This window comes from Staurois parvus, unplaced genomic scaffold (assembly GCF_062004578.1).
Source record: "Staurois parvus isolate SC_StPar_1 unplaced genomic scaffold, SC_StPar_1.0 ptg000222l, whole genome shotgun sequence".
Taxonomy (NCBI): Eukaryota; Metazoa; Chordata; class Amphibia; order Anura; family Ranidae; genus Staurois; species Staurois parvus.
Genome location: NW_028318018.1, coordinates 602,403 through 627,572, shown reverse-complemented (window position 1 = coordinate 627,572; position 25,170 = coordinate 602,403). Strand labels below are relative to the sequence as shown.

Here is a 25,170-nt window from a genome sequence, read left to right as displayed (position 1 = left end):
ATTGTAATGACCAACGAAATATTGTAATGACCAACGATATATTGTAATGACCAATAATATATTGTAATGACCAACGATATATTGTAATGACCAACGATATATTGTAATGACCAACGATATATTGTAATGACCAACGATATATTGTAATGACCAACGATGTATTGTAATGACCAACGATATATTGCACTCTTATCAAGAGAGATAACAACCATATTTGACTAAAGACCCCCATATAAGGCAGTTCCATTTCTACAGAATGGAAACTGAATTCATGAAACAAACAGTTGTTACAAGTGACATATAAACACCAAACTAACTTGTTCACACATCTACAATGGAGGCATTAAACACAATGGATGCCAGTTTATAAGACATTTTTCCCTTACAGGGGGATTTGTACCGTCCTGACATTTGGGGGGATTTGAACCAATCAGCTCCTGTCTAGTAATCCTCTTTGTCTTTGTATTTTAGTCCATGGCCAGGAGATGAGGAAAACCTCCGAGGATTGTCTCACTTTGTCTCCAGACTGGAAAGTAGAAGATGGGGACATCACACAGTATAGTCCAGGAGAAAACCCGGCTCCCTCCAATGTCCATCCGGCACCACCCAGTGTAGATGGACCATCGGAGTTCTCGTACCCTGAGGAACCTCAGACTGTGTGGGACCGGGCCGGCCTTCCAACAGGGAAGAGGTTCTCCTGTACTGAGTGCGGGAAATGTTTCCATCATGAATACCGTCTTAAAATGCACATAAGATCTCACACAGGAGAGAAGCCGTATTCCTGTCCTGAGTGCGGGAAATGTTTTTCAGTGAAGTCCAGTCTTTACAGACATCAGAGATCTCACACAGGGGAGAAGCTATCTTCCTATCCTGAGTGTGGAAAATGTTTTCCAGAGAAGTCCAGTCTGCACAAACATCAGAAATCTCTCAAGGGGGAGAAGCCATTTTCCTGTCCTGAGTGCGGTAAATGTTTTTCAGTGAAGTCTCATCTTTCCAGGCATCAGACATGTCACACAGGGGAGAAGCCGTATTCTTGTCCTGAGTGTGGGAAATGTTTTTCACAAAAGTCCAGTCTGCACAAACATCAGAGATCTCACACAGGGGAGAAGCCGTATTCTTGTCCTGAGTGTGGGAAATATTTTTCACAGAAGTCCAGTCTGCACAAACATCAGAGATCTCACACGGGGGAGAAGCCATTTTCCTGTCCTGATTGCGGGAAATGTTTTTCACTGAAGTCCCATCTTTCCAGGCATCAGACATCTCACATGGGGCAGAAGCCGTATTCTTGTCCTGAGTGCGGGAAATGTTTTTCATTGAAGTCCTATCTTTACAGACACCAAAAATTTCACACAGAGGAGAAGCCATATTCCTGTTCTGAGTGCGGGAAATGTTTTTCAGAGAAGTCCAGGCTGCAGAAGCATCAGAGATCTCACACGGGGGAAAAACCATATTCTTGTCCTGAGTGCGGGAAATGTTTTTCACAGAAGTCAAGTGTGCACAAACATCACAGATCTCACACAGGGGAGAAGCCGTATTCTTGTCCTGAGTGCGGGAAATGTTTTTCACAGAAGTCCGGTCTTCATAATCATCAGAGATCTCATACGGGGGAGAAGCCGTATTCTTGTCCTGAGTGCGGGAAATGTTTTTCACAGAAGTCCAGTCTTCACACACATCAGAGATTGCACACGGGGGAGAAGCCATATTCCTGTCCTGAGTGTGGGAAATGTTTTTCACAGAAGTCCTATCTTTACACACATCAGAGATTGCACACAGGGAAGTAGTCACTTTTCTGTTCTGAGTGCGGGAAATGTTTTGTAAAACAAGCAGATCTTGTCATGCATCAAAGGTCTCACAAAAGGAAAAAGCTGTATTCCTGTCCTGAGTGCTGGAAATGTTTTTTTGAAAAGTCCAATCTTTACAAACATCAGAGATCTCACACGAGGGAGAAGCCTCTTTCCTATCCTGAGTGAGGGAAATGTTCCTCACTGAAGTCCTGTCTTCCTGTACATCAGGGGTCCCACACAACCCTGGAGGTGTATTAGTGCCTTGAGTGCGGGAAATGTCTTCTAGATGAATGTTGCTGGACATCCCAGCTCTCATGTGGGGAAGAAGCACACCCTGATATACACCTCAGATATACTCCATGGATGATCTTCATCATGGAAGAAACAGTTCATAAGGAGATCAGAGGTCCCCAAAGACATGGATGAAGTGTGGGACCGGGTTGGCCTTTGATAGCAGGAGAAGAATAAAAATGGAGTCCTGACCTGTGATTGGCTGAGTACATTTTGTGGTGGGAGATTTCACAAACACTTGGAGGTCTATGGAGAACAATGTTGAACGGATGTGACCGGCATTCTCCAGCTGGGAGGAGTTTTGGCCGTATTTTATTTCTTATGATCATTGGCTCCATCTAGTGGCCATAATATCATATTGAGCCAGTTTTACTGATGGAGAGATTTCAGAAAAATCACCTCATTGTGGCCACTAGATGGAGCCGGTGATCATAGGAAATCACTGTGTTACTTAACATAGGGCTGGATGTTGTCACAGCTGGAGGAATGATTGTCTCATTGGTCCAATGAATGTTCTATAAATAGAGCCTTGGTTTCCTTCATCAGGCACGCCCCCATACTAATCCCTGAGGTCACACTCCCGCACCCTGAGGTCACACTCCCCCACCCTGAGGTCACACTCCCGCACTCTGAGGTCACACTCCCGCACTCTGAGGTCACACTCCCGCACTCTGAGGTCACACTCCCGCACCCTGAGGTCACACTCCCGCACTCTGAGACCCATAAAACTTTTCTTTGGTGGTATTTAATTATTGCTGGAATTTTTTTTTTTTTGCTATATAAATGGAAATGTCAAAAAGATTTTTATAAAAAGTGTTTTCCTTATAAAATTTTGCAAATAAATAATCTTTCTTCATAAATCGGCCAAAATGTATTCAGATATCTTTTTATTAAAAAAAAATAACCAAAATTAGTTTATAACCAAAAGATATAATTAAAAAAAATTACATTTTTTTTTTTTATATTATTATGTTTTTTTATACCCATAAAGGTTGTAAAATCAATAATTTCTCCTTCTTTCCGGCTGCATTCCTGCAGCCATTGAGAAATACTGTGAGAGCTGTGATTGGTCTCAGCTTGTCACATGGTACAAGTCTGTTGTGAATAGCCCTGTACCATGTGACCTCGGTGATCATTCACAGATTTCACTGATAGTCAGCAATGATATCAGGAAGTGACATTCTAATTACTACTATTCATGTGATCACTTATTTTCAGTTCACTGGTCTTCCCAGTGAATGGCTGTGCGGGTAGGGGGGATGTCAGGACAAGTCTCATGATTGGAGGAGAGCAGACTGAGCTCCCAGCACAGTTAGAGAACTGACCACGCTGATCTCTCATGCCTAGTGTGGTCAGGTTTAATAGGAAATCAGAGGGACTGGCAGGATCACCGGGGATCTCACACAAAGGAAGCAATACAGAGAGAAGAGGAGACGTCTTCATACCAGGACATGGGACAGCCGGCACAGATCAGGAATAGGACATGTTGGAGGAACATATTCTTTGAAGGAGAAGTTCAGGCAAAGCTCTTTTGTCTGTACTTCTCCTGTGGATCAGAGGAGTGCAGTTCATTCTGAACTCCTGTGACCCGTTTTCAGGTGAAGCCCGCTGTCAGCTGACGTCACTCAGCCGGTCCAGTCTGGGGAAAGATCCCGACATCAGAGTCTTGACCAGCTGCACCCTCCCCCTCCACAGCCCAGTGAGTCTGGGGGGGCAGGGCAGAGAGCGGTGACTGACAGTCGTCACTCTCTGCTCAGAATGGCTGTGAGAACTCATGGTCAGCAATCACGTGATCGCTGAGTTCTCACACTTGGACCCGGCGGGAGATGGGTGCAGCATCCACCTAGGGGCAAGGATGATTTTACAAAGTCAATAAATAAATGCCATACTTTTCTGGCCTTTAGATGGCGCTAAGTATCATAGAAATTAGAACCATCTTATTGCCAAATGTGGTATTCTCCATTTTATATCCATGGAAACCATTCACCCCGCCCAGCACAGAGCCTACTCCCTCTACTCCCCCCATCCCATTCACACAGAGGGAATGACAGGCACATTCACCGGGTGTATTGCTGTGCAATTGTTTTATGAACACACTCCTAGATGATTACAGCTACTTATATAGGGCCATCAATTTACCTATTACCCATCAGTCCCCGCCCCCGAGGAGCCTACAGTCTAAGGTCCCTAACATTCATACATACACATACTAGGGGCCAATATAGACAGGAGCCAATTACCTTCCAGCATGTCTTTGGAGTGTGGGAGGAAACCGGAGTACCCAGAGGAAACCCACGCAGGCACAGGGAGAACATGCAAACTCCAGGCAGGTAGGTCAGTGTTCTGCATTCAAACCAATGATACTAGTGCTGCTAGGAGGAAGTGCTAACCACTGAGCCACTGTGCTGCAGAATATGTTTCTATAAAGGTGGGAAGTATGTAGCAGTGAATAGACCTCCCAGCAATGTTATTACCAGGCTGCAGCTAGGGGGCGCTCTAATGTGTACAGTGTGACCCCAGCAGAGGGATCCCATCTAGCCCACATTAACCCTCTCACTGCCAGAGCTGTTTCTGCATGATTTTGCACACATGGGAAAATGCAGATTTTAGTCCTGAAGATGAGATAAACCCCCAAACATCTATTAGCAGAGGCCCTGGAGAATAAAGTTTTGGTAATTTTCGGGGAATTCCGGATCATCATATACTAAGCAGGATTTGGATCCCGGTGGAGAACTTTCACCCCAAGAAAAAATGAGGGTGAGGTCAGCAGAGGAGCCCATAGTAAAGGAGGAAACTCTGAAATGTTTTCTTCAGAAGGTCGGTGTTTACTGGACAAGTGAATGTAAAATACACCATCAACGCGTTTCATGGCTTCAAAGTGTCACTTCATCAGGACAGGTGTAAGAAGACGATATAAAAATAGGGAATGAAGTAACAGTCCAGTATATGGTATTATAAAGACCCGAGTCACATACAATTCATGGACAGGACTGAGATTTATAGCATTCAGGATTTGTATGATGTTAGACAAGGTGAAGAGATATATGGAGAGGATGATCAATACATGGAGAAATCAATCTATTCTATCATAGAAGGGAATCAATAGATCAATCAATGACATCAACCAATCAATAAGATCCATTTCATGGGATAGATTTATCATTCTGTGCACTGGTTATGTTGGAGGATCAAACCGTGATCACTGGATATTGGAAACATTCCTATTGATCTGATGATTGCTGGCATGGATTCCTGATTGATTATTGCTGGGAATAAAGTCCAATAAACACGCAGATTTGATGGGATTATTGATAGAAAAATCTCTTCATATTCCATGGAATAAATATGTGTAGAATAGTTTGGATTTGATGGAATAAATCTCTATAAAAAGACTTTGTGGGGTTTGTTGGCTCTTTTCTATTCCTCTCTAGGTCTGGATTTCAGGAAGAAGAAACAATTCCTCCAATTTCTAGTGGATGGTGAGGAGGGGAGAGATTTGGGGGAGTTTTGTACATACAGGAGGTAATAGAGAGAATCCGGCTAGTAATTGATGAGAGGAGATTTCACTGGAGAGTTCCATTGGTGAGAATTCAGGGCTGGGGGCACTGCTGGGGCCTGGAGGGTTCTGATTGGACCACCAGTACATGTGTCATATTAATCTGGGGGTGTGCACTGCTGGGGCCTGGAGGGTTCTGATTGGACCACCAGTACACGTGTCATATTAATCTGGGGGTGTGCACTGCTGGGGCCTGGAGGGCTCTGATTGGACCACCAGTACATGTGTCGTATTAATCTGGGGGTGTGCACTGCTGGGGCCTGGAGGGTTCTGATTGGACCACCAGTACACGTGTCATATTAATCTGGGGGTGTGCACTGCTGGGGCCTGGAGGGTTCTGATTGGACCACCAGTACACGTGTCATATTAATCTGGGGGTGTGCACTGCTGGGGCCTGGAGGGTTCTGATTGGATCACCAGTACATGTGTTGTATTAATCTGCCCCTATATACGATGGTGTGAAATCTAGTTGCAGAGCGCCCCCTACATACAATGGTGTCATAGGGAGTCCTCTTCCTGATCCTGTTCTGCTGACACCCCAAATCTCAGGATTTTATATCACTTTCAGTAATAATTGTAAACAGGACAAATAGAGAGGCTGAATCTCCCTAAAGGAGGCCGAGGCAGCAATAGAAACCAACAGGAGGTCTAACCCCTCTCCACTCTCCAGAAAATCAATGCCTTTAGTTCTTCTGTAAAACAACCCAGTGAAGGGATGGGGGGAGGAAATATGTTTGTCTTTTCCAGAAGGTTGGATGCAGAATACTTTCATGTCCAGCATACTAAATGGGTCCAATACTGGGATCATCTGAGAAAATGTGTTCTGTATTCCTGGGAGGGAGGCACCGATGGGTTGGTGTTTGTAGAAAATGAACACAGTGAGGACAATGGCAAGTGCTGAATGGTAGAGGTGACTGCATGGAGTCTGTAGTGCTAGAAACCTACACAAAGGTATTCTCTCTAGGTTTCTTTCCCTCCCCAAACTCTCTAGGCTCAATTGCCTACAATTTCTTTAGGCTCCCTTCACTCTCCATCCTCTCTAGGCTCCTTCCCCTCTCCATCATCTCTAGGCTCCTTCTCCTCCCCATCCTCTCTAGGCTCCTTCCCCTCCCCATCCTCTCTAGGCTCCTTCCCCTCCCCATCCTCTCTAGGCTCCTTCCCCTCCCCATCCTCTCTAGGCTCCTCCCCATCCTCTCTAGGCTCCTTCTCTCCCCATCCTCTCTAGTCTTCCTTCCTTAATCCCCACTTATCCTGATATATCTTGCAGAACAATTCCCATCTTAAGTAAATGTCCCAAATGTAATTAAAATATATTCTCTACCTTTAATGGCTTGCTGGATGCACAGCAGAAAAAGTGTCCCTGGAAAATTTTCTGAAAATTTGTAGCTATGTTCATGTAGTATGTCTGTTGTTGCTAACCATCTCCTGTAGTATGTTTGCAGTCTCTGACCGTCTCCTGTGGTATGTCTGTAGTCTCTGACCGTCTCCTGTAGTATGTCTGCAGTCTCTGACCGTCTCCTGTGGTATGTCTGCAGTCTCTGACCGTCTCCTGTAGTATGTCTGCAGTCTCTGACCGTCTCCTGTAGTATGTCTGCAGTCTCTGACCGTCTCCTGTAGTATGTCTGCAGTCTCTGACCATCTCCTGTACTATGTCTGCAGTCTCTGACCGTCTCCTGTACTATGTCTGCAGTCTCTGACCATCTCCTGTACTATGTCTGCAGTCTCTGACCGTCTCCTGTACTATGTCTGCAGTCTCTGACCGTCTACTGTACTATGTCTGCAGTCTCTGACCGTCTCCTGTAGTATGTCTACAGTCTCTGACCGTCTCCTGTAGTATGTCTGCAGTCTCTGACCGTCCCAGCCTACAAGAAAAGGCTGGAGAGTTGGGTCTCAGCTACAGGGGACTTACTAAAGAACAGCTGGTCCAGATACTGGAGGAAGCTGGCCAACAGGAGTTGGGCACCGACATGGGTCAGGCACCACCCTGGGAGTATGTACCAGAGCTACCCAGGAAAGCCTGTAAGAGCCCATGGGTTATCTGGTGCTAGAGATGGTCATTCTGGGGGAGGGGGCCACAACACAAAGGAAACTTGCAGTCACTGAAAATACACAAAGAGACAAACAGAGTGGGAGGCTGCAAAGAACAGAGACGCCACCTCTGTCCCTGTCCCTGTGGTAAGGGAAACCCTAAGAGTCTCCAGCAAGAACTTTAAGCCCTACCAAGAACATACTAGAGATGAGGAAGGGTTCGTTCAGGACTTTGAACACCAATGCAAGCTGCTGGAAGTACCTCCCATGGACTGGACCTGCCATGTGGTAGGCTGCTAGATGAAGGGGCTGCTGAGGCCTATCACATGATGGATCCCCTAAAGAAATGCAGCTATGAGTAAATAAAAAGGGCAGGGATGGAAGCGGCATCACATAGTCTTATTGGGCCCAGTTTCAGACTACCCCTCACCTCCCAGAGACCACCTTCAAAATGTTTGTGCATAAGCTGTCTTTAGCCTGTCACTGATTGCTGGCAGGGGAGAAAGGGACCTCCCCTGAGGAAATTATTCACGTGATCCTGAAGGAGCAGTTGTTGTTCAAGTGTCCCCCTGAGCTCTGACAGTGGGTGTGTGAATGGAAGCCCATCACCGTAGTGGAGGCAGCAACCTCCCCACTGATGGATGAGTCCCCAGATAGCGCTGCTGCCTCAACCAAATCTCTCCGACAATCCAGTTCCCCCACAGCAAGCCCCGGGCCTACTATAGAGAGACTCTGCTTTGGCTGCGGACAAACCAGTCACTGCCAGGACAGCTGCCCTGCTAAGAAAAATACTCTCAGGCCCACCTCTCCCAAGCTGGTGCACTATATGGATATGTACCAAGCTTCTGAGGAAATGCCACTCCAAACCAAGCTCTCTGGTCACCCTTGGACCACCCATGCTACAGATGTGGACAACCCAGGCATCTCCAGGCTAGATGCCCAAGGAACTTCCACCCTCCCCAGACTCAAAACACCTGCCCTGATCCCAGTGTAGCACTGGTGCCAGAAGGAAAGAGGCTTTCCCCATATCAAAGTGAATGGATGCTTCCAACAACAACCGGTGCCCTTCTAGGAGTCTGTGGAGTCCAGCCCCAAGCTATGGCAGCAGCAATTACAGGAGCTCTGCATAGATGTATGAAAAGTCATTGGTTTCTGTGATACAGGTGCTTTCCTGACCATCGTTGATCCCTGTGTGGTGAATTTCTTCTGTTGGGGTAATAGCAGAACTTTCTGTTGACATTCTCCAAGGGAATGACCTGGGAGAACTTAATTGTCAGTTTCTAGGGAGTGTGACCTAGATCCACTCTAGGAATAGATCACAAATTTGGGACAGGCTTGATGCAAGATGCAAATTCATCAAGGATCTACCCTGTTAACTATGTAAAGGTTCAGGTCAATCCCACCAACGTCCCAAGGTTTAGGGGAGGATCTCTTGATTTGGAAAACAGGTGGAGACATAAAGGAAGAGCACCCCAGACTTGATGCTGTAGATGGAGACAGCAGGGTCACATGCAGGCTATCTGTCCCAAGAGTTGTAGGGAGATGTCCAACTTTACAGCTGCAGTTTGGTGTAGAGATAATGTTAGTGGATCAAATTATCCTCCCAGCACTTCAAGTGTGTCCGTCAGTCAACCATTTCCATACCCCAAAGTGATGTCCTGCTGGAAAGAGCTTTAACCTCCTTGGCGGTGTTCCCGAGTGTAGCTCGGGGTAGAATTTCTATACCAAGAACGGTAACCCCGAGCTACACTCGGGCTTACCATGCAGCGTTCTCTGGGGGTCCCTGCAGCACTTACCTTGTCCTTTGCTCCCACGATGTGTCCCCTGCAGCGTCCCCGTCCATCTCCTCCGGCGGATGCCGGCATCTGACTTCCGTGTTCCGGTCCCCGTGACGTCGGAACGTTCGAGCGGCGGAACCGGCGGGAAATTTGAAATTTTTGCTGTCATTGCTTTTTCACTGCATTTCACATACATTTTGTCCCCACTGCTTTGTCCTGTGCCCTGCCTGCATTTTGACTGTTCTTTCTGCCTGGAAACTTAGAAAAGTCCATGGCGGCCAAAAAGCGTCCCTTTACATCAAAAGCGGTTTTAGAACAGCGATAGTAAATCAGAACCACTTGCAGAATTGAGTGATAATGATTTGTGGGGAAATTCGTCATCAGACACTGAAAACGATTTTGCGACTTTGCTCAGCGATGTGCGAATTTGCCTCTGTATTTCAAATTTCAGTGTTTTTGGTTTGATTATATTATTGAATTAAATTTATTATTATTATATTATTATTTTTTATGATTATTTATTAAATTATAATTTATGATTTCGTGTTTCAAATTTTATCATCCCCGAAATGTTTAATAGACTCTTTTTCGGATAGATTTCAGTGAGTTATTCCTAAAAATTACAGCCTACAATTAAAAACTACATATTTCCATGCAAAAAAATGGTACCGCTTTCAGCACAAAATTCCTGACATGATCATACCGCCAGGGAGGTTAATAACCATGTGGCCCTCAGATGAAAAGCCATCCCATGGATACTTTTGTAGTTTTGCTGATGAACTGGAACATGTACCTTGCAGAGGCAAGTTGAGGCCTCTTGCTGGTACATGTTTGGAAGGGGCAGGGGTTGTAACAAAGGGCACCAATATTTTTTTGTGTGTTGTTTGTTGAAGCACAGACAGCATTGTGTCCTGTAGCTGGATAAAGCCAGATGGGCCAGCAGCAGGTTTGGCTGCTTAAGGCTTGGCTGAACTCAAAGGACAATATAATAACCCTATGCTGGCAGAAAGGGTCAGACGTTTCTGAGTTTACTTCTGTGATGGACACACAGGACTGAGGGCTGCATGTCTTCCTAGAAAGAGGTTACCTGGTGCACACAGTTGCTGAGACAGATAGCTTTCTGGACACTGCTGGATCCAATTGCTGCACAGTGTGCCAGCCTGTACCCTTGATGTGCCATACCATGCTGCCCTGGTCTCTACCCTATGCTTGAATCACCCCACTTGTCTGCCCAGTTCCCTGCCCTGTGCTGACTTAGTCCCTTGTCTGCCTGGATCCCTGCCAAGTCTGCTGGATTTGACCCTTGCTACATCCTACCCTGGTCCACCTGGATCCCTGCTTGTGTGCTGGACTTACCCACCGCTATGCTGTACTCTGGTCTATCCGGATCCCTGCCCTGTGGACTGGGTACATTCCCCTTGGGCTGGTGGCCTGGTGTACTGGTTCTCCATTTTGCTTGGCCATCCTACATGGACTATCTATGTGGTATTACATTTCTACCTGGTGGACTATTTTGTTGTGCTTTGTCTTGTTATCCGTAATGTGTCCTCACATTCCCCAATATACTCCCGTATGTCAGGTTTTGTGTGATCTGCTCTGTGTGCTCTCCCTCTGCACTTCTAATTTATCACTAGTGATGGACCGAACATCCCCTGGTTCAGTTCATGGTAGAACATTCGAACAGACCAAAAGTTTGCACCGAACATCGAACATAATGCAAGTCTCTGGGACTTGAACTTACAAATTCAAAAGTTCCCATTTTGAAGGCTTATATGCTAGGTATTGCCCATAAAAGTGGTATAGGAACCCGGGTACTGCCCTGAGGGAGATTAATCAGTGGAAAAAAATTTCTTATAGTACCATTTATAAAGGGGCAGTCATTTTTCATTGCTTAAAGTAAAAGAAAAAAAAAAATATTCATTGAAATATCATGTCTTGGGGGTCCATTTAACCATTTGATGCCCGGCCAATAGCATTATGGCATCCTGAAAAATGCACTAGCTTTCCGGGAGGCCGCCATATGGCGTCCTCCCGAACATGTGCAGATCGTGCTCCTGCAGAGCCGCGCAGCGGCGCGATCTGTCACCGGCCGTGTACCTCGGACACGGCCGATGACAGATCTGAGTAACGGCCCCCGTTGCCGGTACTATGTGACCTGCTGTGACCAATCACTGCAGGTCACATGACAGTTGTATACAATGGATGGCTTCATTCGTGCCATCCATTGTATACTAGTGTCTAGCTGTGAATGGTCACAGCGATCACATGCCCATGTCATGTGATTAGCTGTGACCAAACCACAGCTAAGCACAAAAAAAAACAAAAAAACCCTGAATGAATCGATGTCATTCAGATAAATGCTTGCTTATAGCAAAGTCATTCTTTGCTATAAGCAAATTGTGTAAAAAACAAAACAAAACAAAACAAAAAAAATACTAATCACTCCCCCAAAGTAGTACAATGTTACTATGGTAACATTGTACTACTTTGGTCATAGTGAAATATGAAAAAAGAATCTTAAAAAAAAGAAAAAAAATGTAATAAAAAAATTTAAAATAATAAAAAAAAATAAAAAAAATAAAAAATATTTTTTTTTTTTCACACTGTCACCAGTCAGTGTCCCTGATCACTGCCATGCCAGTTATATGATGACGCTGTACTGCACTAGTGACAGTATGTAAAAAAAATTGTGAAAATAATTTTTTTTATTTTTTCATTTTCCAAAAAATTATGACAAAAAAAATACAACTTCAAAAAACTCGCCATGCCTCTTATGAAGTACGTCGGACTGTCTACTCTGCAAAAAGGGGTCATTTGGGGGATATCTGTACCGTCCTGACATTTGGGGGGATATCTGTACTGTCGTGACATTTGGGGGATATCTGTACTGTCCTGACATTTGGGGGATATCTGTACCGTCCTGATATTTGGGGATATCTGTACTGTCCTGACATTTGGGGGATATCTGTACCGTCCTGACATTTGGGGGATATCTGTACTGTCCTGACAATTGGGGGATATCTGTACCATCCTGACATTTGGGGGATATCTGTACCGTCCTGACATTTGGGGGATATCTGTACTGTTCTGACATTTGGGGGATATCTGTACCGTCCTGATATTTGGGGGATATCTGTACTGTTCTGACATTCTTGGACCTCAAGAAATTAGATTGGCTGTCAGTAGTTCAGGATTGATCAATATTCAGATCTATACCATAGTTTGTGAACTCTATAACCTTCCTACAAACTAAAAAATACATCCTAATTTGGGTTATTGTCACCAAAGACATGTAGCAGAATACATCTCGCCCTAAATTTATGAAGAACAATTATTTATTTGCAAACTTTTATAACAAAAACAAAGAAAAACTTGTTTTTTTTCAAAATTTTCAGTCTTTTTTTTGTTAATTTAGCAAAAAATAAAAACCCCAGCGATGATTAAATACCACAAAAAGAAAGCTCTAGTTGTGTGAAGAAAATGATAAAATTTTAGTTTGGGTACAATGTTGTATGACCGCGCAATTGTCATTCAAAGTGTGAGAGCGCTGAAACCTGAAAAATGGCCTGGGCAGGAAGGGGGTAAAAGTGCCCGGTATGGAAGGGGTTAAACTACCTGCAAAGTTGCACATCTGTACAATGTATAGAACCTGCTGCAGCAGGACTCGCACCGTAACCCTTCAGAGTTATTCTTGACAAGTGCAGGATTGGACCCGGCTCTAAAAATTCTAATTATATGTACATATCATACAGGTGCAGAAAAATGGGCCTTGGGTGCTGGTGGTGCCTGAACACTGTATCCCCTCACAGTTACTAATGCTGGGTGCAGGAATGGGCCCTACAGTTAAAAACTGCTAACAATTATAGATACATGGTAAAAACAATTGAAATGACTTACATGTGTAAAACAGGTACCTAAAAATTGGGCCTTGGGTGTTGGTGGTGCCCTAAACCAAAAAAATAGTTGGGAGCTAGCAAAATCAGGATTGAGGAATAGGATAGGCAACATAGGCAGTCTTCAACGGATCCCAGATCCCTAACAAATGAAATCAGTTACATCAGCATCAGGGGCAAGATAGTTGCTGTTGATCCAGGACTGATTCCTTTTGATAAATGTCAGCTGGTCAGCGGAGTCTGTGGACAGACGCACTCTTTTATCCGTCACAAAACCTCCAGCAGCACTGAATATCTGTTCGGAAAGCACGCTGGATGCAGGACAGGCCAGTAGCTTGATGGCATATTGAGCAAGTTCTGGCCAGTGATCCATCCTCAAGACCCAGTAACCCAGTGGATGCTCAGCTGGAAAGGTCTCCAAGTCTGCTCTTGCCCCTAGATAATCCTGCACCATATGATGCAGACCCTGCCGATGGGTGCTTAAACCTAACAGTCCTGGGCACTGAGGACTAAAGAACTGTTTAAAGGCATCGGTCAGCTGGCCGCCTTCTCCACCGCTCTTCCTTTGACAGAATGAAGCCTCAGAAACACGTTGTCCAGGAAATGGTGACCTCCCAGTGTCTGGAAAGGTGTTCCACAATTTCAAGGAATCCTCAGGATGTTTCATCCTCTGCTCCCTCTGGGAAGACTGGATGAGCTCTGCACCTTGACCCTTGTAACGTGGATCAAGAAGGGTTGCCAACCAGTATTGATCCCTCTTCTTGATAACACACATCCTCAGGTCCTTACACAGGCTTTGCAGAATCAGGGAGCCCATGCAGTGTAAGTTTGAGGAGGCAGGAGATTCTGAGTCCTCTGGGTCACTGAGGATGACATTGTCAGGAACTACCTCCTCCCAGACATGTACTACTCCTGGCTGGGTTCTGGGGACTGAAAAGTGTCCCTTGAAGACTGCTCTATGTGATCCTCTACTTCCATGCTGCTGCAATCCTCCTCCTCCTCCACTTCCTCCTTCTGTGTGTTCTGCAGTCCCACAAGAATGGTTTCTGCATAAAAGGGGCCTTGAGAGAACAGGAAATCCTCCTCTTCCTCCCGCTGTTCTGCCTCCAGTGCCCTGTCCATGATTCCATGTAGCGTGGAACACTAGAGGGATAGTGTCACTGATGCATGTATTGTCACAGCTCACCATCCTTGTGGCCTCCTCAGATGGTGACAGGACAGTGCATGCATCCTTTATCAGCAGCCACTGGCATGATGAGAAGAAGCCAAGCTCCCCTGAGCCTGTCCTTGTGCCATTTTCACACAGGTACTCATTGATGGCCCTCTGCTGTGTGTGCAGCCACTACAGCATTGCCAAAGTGGAGTTCCACCAAGTGGGCATGGCACAAATGAGTTGGTTGCTGGGCAGATTTAATTCCCGTTGAATGTCATCCAGCCGAACATGTTTATGACTGCTGGAAATGGCAAGAGACTTTTCTGGCCTGCCTCAGAAGGTCTTGAAAGCCTAGGTACCTGTTCAAGAAACACTGCACCACCAAATTCAGGATGTGTGCCAAGCATGGAACATGTGCCAAGTGTACCTCTAAGAATGCGGAGAGAAGGTTGGTGCCATTGTCACATACAACCATTCCTGGCTCAAGCTGCCGTGGCATCAACCACTTCTGAGCATGCCCCTGCAGAGCTGACAGAATCTCTGACCCAGTGTGGCTCCTGTCCCTTAGACAGACCAGCTGAAGCACCACGTGGCATCTTTTATCCTGACTGATCACATAGCCCCTTGGATGCTTATGGAGCACTGCTGGTTCAGAGGACAATTCAGCAGAAGAGGCCATAGAGGAAGGGGAGGGGGTGGAGCAGACAGATGTGGCAGAATCACCACCAGGTTTTTGGAGGCATGGTGGTGGAACAAGCTCCAGAACTGAACCCTGTCCTGCATCCTTCCCAGCTGCTAGCAGAGTCACCCAGTGTGCCGTGACGGATATGTACCATCCCTGACGGTGCCTGCTGGACCACGTGTCAGTAATGTGGACCTTGCTGCTGACCGCCTTGTCCAACAAGGCCAAAACATGACCTTCCACATGATGCTACAGAGCTGGAAGCTTGCATGAAACAAATTGTCTTTTCGGAACCTGTCACTGTGATACAGCACATTCTGCAAATTCCCGGAAGGGGGAAGAGTCCACCAGATGGAAAGGCAGCAGTTGTAACGCAGCAATTTGGCCAGGATAGAATGTGGATGGGTGGGACAGTCTTTTTTTTCACGGTTCAGCAAATGGGGTAGTGAAATGTTCCTGCTGAAATCAACAGGTGGTGTCCTGCTGTCAGATGGGCCACCCACTGCTGTACCATCACTCCTCTCAGTGGAGGCTGTTGAGAAGACCTGACGTTTTACAGTAGAGATCCCAGATGAGGAGCAAGGAGAAGTCTGCACTTTTTCTGGGTCTTTCAGGTGCTGTTACCAGCGGGCTGCATGGCAGCTCATCATACGTCTTGTCAAGCATGTGGTGCCCAAGTGGCTGGTGTTTTGGCCACGCTTGGTCTGCTTCAGTCAAAGACTGCAAACAGCAATGCTGCACATGTGTTGAAGAAAGCCCACACCAGAGAACTTGTGGAAGTCTGCATGGAGTCAGCAGCGCCCCCCACCTGTGGAGCTCTGTCGTGTGATGCCATTGGTTGGCTGCCCTTATGCCTGTCCCTGGAGGACATCCTGCCTTGTTGGAGTTCTGCCTCCTCCTCACTGTCCTCCTCTGTTCTCTCAGGCACCCAAGTATGGTCAGTGACCTCATCATCCCCTTCCTCCTCATCAATGGAGCCAACTTGGCAGTGTGCTGCGGCTGGGGGAACAGGACTGACCATTTCTTTTCCCTCACTGGCGCCCCCTCTCTCTAGGCTCACGTCACTCCTTTCCTCATCCTGGGAACCAACATCACAGCATTCAGATTGCTGCACAGCCTCCAGCAGCATGGGACTGACACTATGATCCAATCATTCTGGTGACTCCTCCATGCATGATGGTGGGGCTACGGAAGGAGCAGCCGTGGTGGACAAGGAGCCGGAGGAACAGGACACTTTGGCAGCTGTGGTGGAAGGCAAAATAGTATGAGCCTGGATGACAGAGGATGAGGATGACTGACTTATCCACTCCACCACCTCTTCTGCATGTTGTGGTTCAATAATACGGCCAGCACTTTGGCCAATCATGGCTCTCCCTGAGAACTCACCTGTTATTGGCCAAAGCATTGCACCTGACCACAGGTCAGGTGCAATGTTTTGGCCAATCACAAAGCATGTTTTACATTGTTTGGGCACGCGGGCAAACTTCCTGCATAATGGTAAACACTCAAACAGTTAATGTTCGATTCAAACTTATGTTTGACTTGAACCGTCATCCCATCCCAACTCAAAATATTATTCTCTGTGGATCTACTGCTTCCACTTTACACCTACTTCAATTGATCTTGTGTTGTTTGCCAGTAAATTAAGAATACTGAACAATATGCAAATCCATATACAACAAAGTGTTTTGTGCTCAAGATGCAGTTCCCTGCAGATCTACTGCTTCCACTTTACACCACCTTCATGTAGCACTACCTCAGAAGGAGCTGAATGTTGCCCCTGGTTTCCCTTTGCTTTGCCCCACAGCAAGGCAAACACACACACTTCTGCTCGTTGTCTCCAATGACCAGTCTAGGGGATGTTTTGTGTTTGGAGTTTATTGTAGACCTGGGGATAGGGATGGGGAATGTAGTCGGATCCTCCAGAATCAGAACTCTTCACACTGAGGACATGTAGCTGATCTCTTAGTAGAAGACTTGTGAAGTCTCGGCTGACAGTAGATAGCAGACTTCTCAGTAACAAATAGCAGCAAGTAGTTGTAGGAGAGCGAAGTCCCATTAGTAGCAATACTTGGACAAGCTCTGCAGAACACTAGGCAGGGCTCCCTTTCTCAGACCCAGGCTGACTATCAAGCACCAGAGGGGTAACAAGCACACAGAGTCCCCCAGATCTCTCAGAGTTTGTACTCACAGGTCCAAGGACAGAATGGTTGCCTCCTTCCAATCTTCCAAGCCACTCTCTCCAGTGATACCAGACAGAGCTTTGGCAGACAGCTCCCCTCAGTCAGCTTACTGTAGAATCAGGGTCACTCTCTCTAACTTCAGGCCCTCAGGTCACCCACCCGAGGCCACATAACAGCAAGTGCCAGGCGAGGCAGCCTGCCTCCAGCCTGGCTGGTGCAATCCTCTCCGAGGAAAGACACTGAACCCATGTGCTCTCAGAGTATAAATACCACTCCCAGCATGCAATGGGGCCATCCTCCCCTGCAATTGGCCAGGACTGTATCCATATTCATGCTGGTCATTTGTCTAGCCAATTCCCATGTTCTGGAAGACTCTCATAGCTTCCTGAAGGCAGGCAGAACTCAGACAAACTCCAACAGAACCAGAGCAGCATGAGCAGACCTGACTAATCAATCACAGCTCTCTGTAAAGCAGAATACCGACTGAATTTACCTGACAGCCTCTCTGGTGAGCAGAGAAACACAGCTATGCTTTACCTGACTACACATCCTAGACCTGACCAGGAGGGGGCGCTACATTCATTCATCTCATCAGATTTGCTGCTATAGGAAATCATCTCAAATCCTGTGCAAATCCATGGAGACAGACAATATTGTGTGCTCAGTATAGTGTTCTCTGCAAGTCCACCGCTTCCACTTTGCATCTACTTCAATCCACCTATTTTACTCCAAAAATCCACCAATCAGTGAAAAGTTGATAAGGTGTGAAAGTGCTCCGCCTCCAAACTGTGTGGGCTGTAGTGTAGCCCCGCCTTCTTCCACCTCTTGTACACGGGATGGTGAGGGCGCCCCCTAGTAGTGCTTCCCCCTCACCACACCAATAGGACTCCCAGCTTTTCAGCTCCCAGAGTCACAAACATCCTTCACACTCTCCTCATCTCCGATGGTAAAGGAACCAGATCCTCCTCGCTCCCTCCTGCAAGTCTGCTGCGGGTTCTGCCAGTCTCCCTCCTAGACTCCGCCTCCGACCGCCATTCCAGCAGGAGCTCCGCCTCTAAATACACACTCAGAGAGGAGAGAAAGGGGAACCCGACATCGTGTGACACCTTTTATTACATGGAAATACGAAAATCAACGGGACTAATGCAATCACATTTACTGCAAAATCAAAGGGGCCAAAATCCCTCCCCCGAGCAGTCATATATTTCTGTCCCCCTTGGTGGGAGTGGAGGTGACCCCTCTATAAGGATCTACAGTCCATACACACCCAGCACAAGGCCGGGGTCACACTACCAGACGCTTCTCGGGGCTGCAGTTCCTCTGAGCTCCACAAGGTGGGGATCTCACTTCTACCCAGACAGGAAATCTCTATGGAAGACAGACAGGAAGTGATGTCAGGTACAGATAGGAAGTGATGTCAGACACAGACAGGAAGTGATGTTAGGTACAGGCAGGCCGTATAGAGGGGACCTTGGTGGAAGTAGCAGCAGAGGAGGTAATAAGATGTTATTTTCTATTTACAACCAGTAACCCCCCGTCATGTCTGTCCTCTGACTTCTACCCAGACAGGAAGTTCCATGAACAAGGAAGTAGAGAGGAGACATTCCTGGATCTGGCAGCAGAGGAGGTAATACGTAGATGAACCCCTTCAGGGGGAGGAGTTGGTGATAATATATTTGCCCCCAAAGCTGGCCTACATGGTTCAGTTTTATCGTTCAGCCAGCGGGATGACCATAAAAATAGAAGCGATTCCCCCATCCACACATTGGAGGTGGATGGGGGAATCCTCCCCGCTGCACTCTTGTATTCTGACAATGGGGGGACTCCTCCGCTCTCAGAATACACAGATCAGCACTGAAGCTATTGGCTGCAGCTGCTGGGGGAGTGGCTTTTATCCGGCAGGGGCCACACATGGATGGAAATGTGAGCGATCCCTGCTGAACCAGCTGAATTTCCATGGATCTATGGTCACCTTCAGTGACTTCCTCCCCTCCCCCTCATCTCCTTCATGATGGAGACTATTGTCTGCTATTTACACTCCGTTCCTCCGCACGTCACCTGATCACATGACAGCTTACTTCCACAAATTCCGGACAAGTTTCTGGATGGTAAAGGTCAAAGTTCACTCTTCAGTTTAGGAGAGGTAGGACGCACCCAGGAACAAGGTTTTGGTTTACATGGGAGCCTCATATCGCGGACCCCTCAAATCTCCCCATCCAAATGTCCCTCCATCCAGAGTCTATATGTCCTATGACATCACACTGACCTCACAGCTCCTCCTCCCAATGTCCCTCCATCCAGAATCAGAGAATCCTATGACATCACACTGACCTCACAGCTCCTCCCCCAATGTTCCTCCATCTGGCTTTTTTCTGATGCTCTTAGGATGTGGGGCCCCTTGGTATCCTCACATGTAAAGTGGGACTGTTGGTCCTGCGTTGTATGTAATGACATCAGAATGCTGCAACAAGCCTATACCCTGCGTAGTGTGGGGGTCCTGTGGGGGGGAATTATACCTCAGCCTGAAGTGGGGCTTTAATAAAATGGAGACCTGAATGGAGAGGTGAGGAGGATTCTGGGAATATCATTTGATGTGACTATTTGTGTTCAGATGTAGAGTTTTCCTCCTGTGAAGTCTGGAGATCATATGACATCACATTGCCTCCACCTCCCTCCCTGATAGAAGAGAGAAAGAAGAAGAAGATTCTAGAAGTCACCAGAGAGATCACTGAGCTGCTGACAGGAGAGGTGAGCGGTGCCGGGAATTCTGGGACATTCTCCAGTAACAGACAAGGGATGTGTCTGGATGGTGACTGTATCATTGTGTGTGTCAGGTTCCTATAAGGTGTCAGGGTGTCACTGTCTATTTCTCCATGGAGGAGTGGGAGTATTTAGAAGGACACAAGGACCTCTACAAGGACGTCATGATGGACAATCAGCCGCCCCTCACATCACCGGGTAAGAGGAGACTTTATTGTAAAGGAGAGAGCAGTACGGAGGATCCACCTAGATCCCCCATCATCTGATAAACACATAGAAACAATGGATTCAGTCAGTGTGTGTGTTTCCTACAGATGGATCCAGTCATGGGAACCCACCAGAGAGATGTCCCCGTCCTCTGTATTCCCGGGATTCCACACAGGAAGGTCACACCATCCCTCACCATCATCAGGTAGATGAGGAACAATCACTGATAGTATCATTAGGATCTGTACATTATCTGTTACCATTGATGTCATTTTTATTATATATTCAGAGTGGAAACCTGAGAGATCCTAAAGTTGAGGTTAAAGAAGAGATAATAGAGGAGGAGGAGGAGGATGGGGGGATGGAGGAGTCAGAGCTTCTAAAAGAACACAAAGATCTGTACCAGGACACCATGGTGGAGTCATCCAGCTACAGGAACCCACCAGAGAGATGTCCCCGTCCTCTGTATTCCCGGGATTCCACACAGGAAGGTCACACCATCCCTCACCATCATCAGGTAGATGATGACAATTATTGGTAGTTGTGATTTATACACAGCATGTTTGTTACAATGAATGTTTTATTATATCTTTCAGAGTGGAATCCTCGGGGATGATAATATTGATGTTAAAGAAGAGTATAAAGAGGAGGATGAGGAGTATGGAGTGATGGAGGAGTTTTCAGAAGGACACAAGGATATGATGGAGCCACCTAATACCAGGAACCCACCAGAGAGATGTCCCCGTCCTCTGTATTCCCGGGATTCCACACAGGAAGGTCACACCATCCCTCACCATTACAAGGTTGGTGGGGTGGAGCATCTAGAACATTATTATTATTATTATACAGTATTTATATAGCACTAATTGGTTTGCTCAGCGCTGTACATTATAGTGGGGGACAGTACATGATACAATACTGTAACAAAACAAAACACGAGGGGTTCAAGGGCCCTGCTCTTTCAAGCTTACAATCTAACATGGACTTGTAGAGACACTGAGGATTTTTTATGTGATGTCACAATCATAAATCTTACATTTTACAGATGATATTTTCTCTCATTTCCTTGATTTAGAGTGGAGATCCAATCGATATAGAATTTGAGGTGAAAGCAGAAGAAGAAGAGGTGTATGTGAGGGATGATCAGCAGTCTATGGAGGAGGATGGAATAACGGGGACATTTATAGAGGAGGACACTCCTACAGAGATCAGCACAGGTGGGTCATGAACACTAAATCCATTCCTCCACCCATACTGCTCACTGATTGGTCCAGAGTAGGGCGGGGACTGGGTGATATCAGCCTGTAATCCCCTGGTCACTTTCCTGAGCTGTGTTCCCCGTCCTGTATTCCTGGATTTCTCTCGGATAATCTTCCTTCTCTGTGCTGCAGACACAATTTATGTATCTAGACTGGATTTATGGAGGTTCTGGGGTTCAGCTGGCAGCAAAATGTTCATTTCACCATAGATTTTGAGTTATCTGGGACCTGCTCTGTGGGTCCTCTTCCTCATGCCCTGGTGAAATCTCCGATAGAGCAATTCTCCCAGGGTTCCTTGCTCTGTTGTCTGCTGGCTGTGCCGGGTGGAGGGATATGTCTGTAGTGTCTCAGACCCAAGTCACTGAGTGCAGTCTCAGGAGATGGGAGGCAGCGGTGTGGGATCTCTGCAACTTGTCTACAGTAAACATTTAATCTTCCACTGATTACTGAATACCAATATTATGAGTCCTGACCCTTATACTGTATAACCCAATGCTGTTTATCTTCAGGATCAGTCCAGTCTTCATCTTGGTTGTTCTCCCCCCATCCTCACTCTCTGAACCAATCAGCTCCTGTCTAGTAATCCTCTTTGTCTTTGTATTTTAGTTCATGGCCGGGAGATGAGGAAAACCTCAGAGGATTGTCTCACTTTGTCTCCAGACTGGAAAGTAGAAGATGAGGACATCACACAGTATAGTCCAGGAGAAAACCCGGCTCCCTCCAATGTCCATCCGGCACCACCCAGTGTAGATGGACCATCGGATTCCTCGTATCCTCAGACTGTGTGGGACCGGGCCGGCCTTCCAACAGACAAGAGGTTCTCCTGTCCTGAGTGCGGGAAGGGATTCCCTTCTAAATTCCATCTTAATGAGCATAAAAGATCTCACACGGGGGAGAAGCCGTATTCCTGTCCTGAGTGCGGGAAATGTTTTTCACAAAAGTCTAATCTTCAAAAGCATATGAGGCTTCACACAGGTGAGAAGCCATATATCTGTACTGAGTGTGGGAAGTGTTTCCATTCTATGTTCAATGTTATTAGGCATAAAGAATCTCACAAAGGAGAGAAGCCATATTCCTGTCCTGAGTGCAGGAAATGTTTTATACAAAAATCACATCTTGTCACACATCAAAGGCTTCATACAGGGGAAAAACCATACTCCTGTTCTGAGTGTGGGAAATGTTTTTCAGACAAATCTTTTTATCACAGACATCAAAGATTGCACACAGGTGAGAAGCCATATACCTGTCCTGAGTGTGGGAAATGTTTTGTAGAAAAGGCAAAACTTGTCACACATCAGAGATCTCACACAGGGGAAAAGCCATATACCTGTCCTGAGTGTGGGAAATGTTTTTCAGAGAAGTCCAATCTTTACAGACATCAGAGATTGCACACAGGTGAAAAGCCATAATACTGTTCTGAGTGCTGGAAATGTTTTGTTGAAAAATCAGAACTTGTCATACATCTTAGCTCTCATACAGGGAGGGAAAGGACGTTTTCATTTTCTGAGTGTGGAAAATGTTTTTCACCGATGTCCTGTCTTAACAGACATCTGAGATCTCACACAGGAGACAAGCCACTTTCCTTTTTTTTTTTCAAGAAATTCCAGTCTTTATACCCATCAGAGATTTCACACAGGTGAAAAGCCGTGTTCCTGTCCTGAGTGCGGAAAGTCCCACCTTCACAAACATTTGGGATCTCACAAGGGGGAGAAGCCACTTTCCTGTCCTGAGTGATGGAAATGTTCCTCACTGAAGTCCTGTCTTCCTGTACATCAGGGGTCCCACACCACCCTGGAGGTTTATTAGTGCCTTGAGTGCGGGAAATGTCTTCTAGATGAATGTTGCTGGACATCCCAGCTCTCATGTGGGGAAGAAGCACACCCTGATATACACCTCAGATATACTCCATGGCTGATCTTCATCATGGAAGAAACAGTTGATAAGGAGATCAGAGGCCCCCAAAGACATGGATGAAGTGTGGGATCGGGTTGGCCATCGATGGCAGGAGAAGAATAAAACTGGAGTCCTGCCCTGTGATTGGCTGAGTACATTTTGTGGTGGGAGATTTCACAAACACTTGGAGGTCTTGTCACACTTACCTCTAACACAGGTGGTCAGACATTGTATGGCTTCTGTGGTCCTTACCTATAGCAGCCCCTTTTCCATAAGGCAGGCAGGCCTACTGGTACTCGGTGCCCCCAGGACTGATATACAATGCTATAGTGCCTGGCTACCACACCAGGGCAGGTGCAAACTGAGCACAGCAACAGGTACTTGTGGTTGGCTGACAGGCAGAATGGTTCAATGACAGTCCAGGTACAAGGCGAGTTCATCTCCCGAAATGCATCAGTTTTCCCAACTGGGCAGTATTTGGGACAGGACCCCATTGTCTGGGACTGAAGATCTGGCTCTATGTCTGTTTTTATGGTCGACTTGTGAGATTCCATTTATGATCTTTTAATAAATGTGATATTATGGTAATGCACCCTCTTGTGTGTTGTCTTTGACAGTTCCCAGATTCCCCCATCTGTGGAGGCCTGCACCTCATCAAGTGACAGATACCATGTGGAATTGTGAAGCACCAAGATTTGGGCATTGTGTTTGGCAACATTTGATTGACAAGGCAGGCAATATTCAGAGTAATCAGGGTCCAATCCCTGGTCAAAAGACAGGCAGAGTTGAGAGTAGTTGATATCTGATCCAAGGTCATAAACAGAGGAATCCAAACAGCAGAGCAGGACAGACAGACAGGGAGCTTAAACGTGTATTACACACACTATCACTAACATGAGACTGTAGGTTTGGCTGGCTTAAATGAGGTTTGGTCTCCACCCAGAGACAAGCTGCATCATAACTAGAACCAGGATGCTGTAATGGGACCATTAATTGTGATTTATCAGAAGGACTAGACGCTCCTGACATTAGCCCCCTCTGAGGAGGAACCCATGGATACTTAAAAGCATGCTGGGCATCTGGCACAGGACCATCAGGGTGGGCATATGACAAAGGACCATCAAGCTGGGCTTCCAGTAAAGGAGCATCATGCTGGGCAATGGTCAGGGGATCAGCAAAGTCAGGTTGGTTAGCAGGCAGGGAGTTTATGGAGCCAAACTGGACAGCAGAGAACCTGTAACATCATGTTGGATAGCAGGTGACATGGTACAGAAGTCAAGCTGGAACACAGGCTGGATGCAGAGTGGCCTGAAGAAAAAGTTGCGGGCCCAAAAATGGCTGAATGAGGCAGTTTATCCAAAGGCTTAATGGAACTTCTTAGATAGGTTTCAGCAGTTGCAGTAGGGTGAGGCCCGGTTACTGAAAGTCCCAGAAATGAAAAAGGAGGCTCAATTGGCCTGGGCTGAATCAGAACAACTGGTGCAAAGGCAGACTGGACCACATTGGCAGGTGCAGAGACAGACTAGACCACATTGGCAGGTGTAGAGACAGACTAGACCGCATCAGCAGGTGTAGAGACAGACTAGACCACATTGGCAGGTGTAGAGACAGACTAGACCACATCATCAGGTGTAGAGACAGACTAGACCACATCGGCAGGTGTAGAGACAGACTAGACCACATTGGCAGGTGTAGAGACAGAC

The 25,170-nt window shown here is 46.5% G+C and overlaps 1 pseudogene; it reads left to right on the top strand.

The window, feature by feature from the left end:
- The first annotated feature begins 441 nt into the window (after nucleotides 1-441).
- LOC149460666 (uncharacterized) lies at nucleotides 442-24,059 on the top strand (annotated as a pseudogene).
- Nucleotides 24,060-25,170: the final 1,111 nt, after the last annotated feature.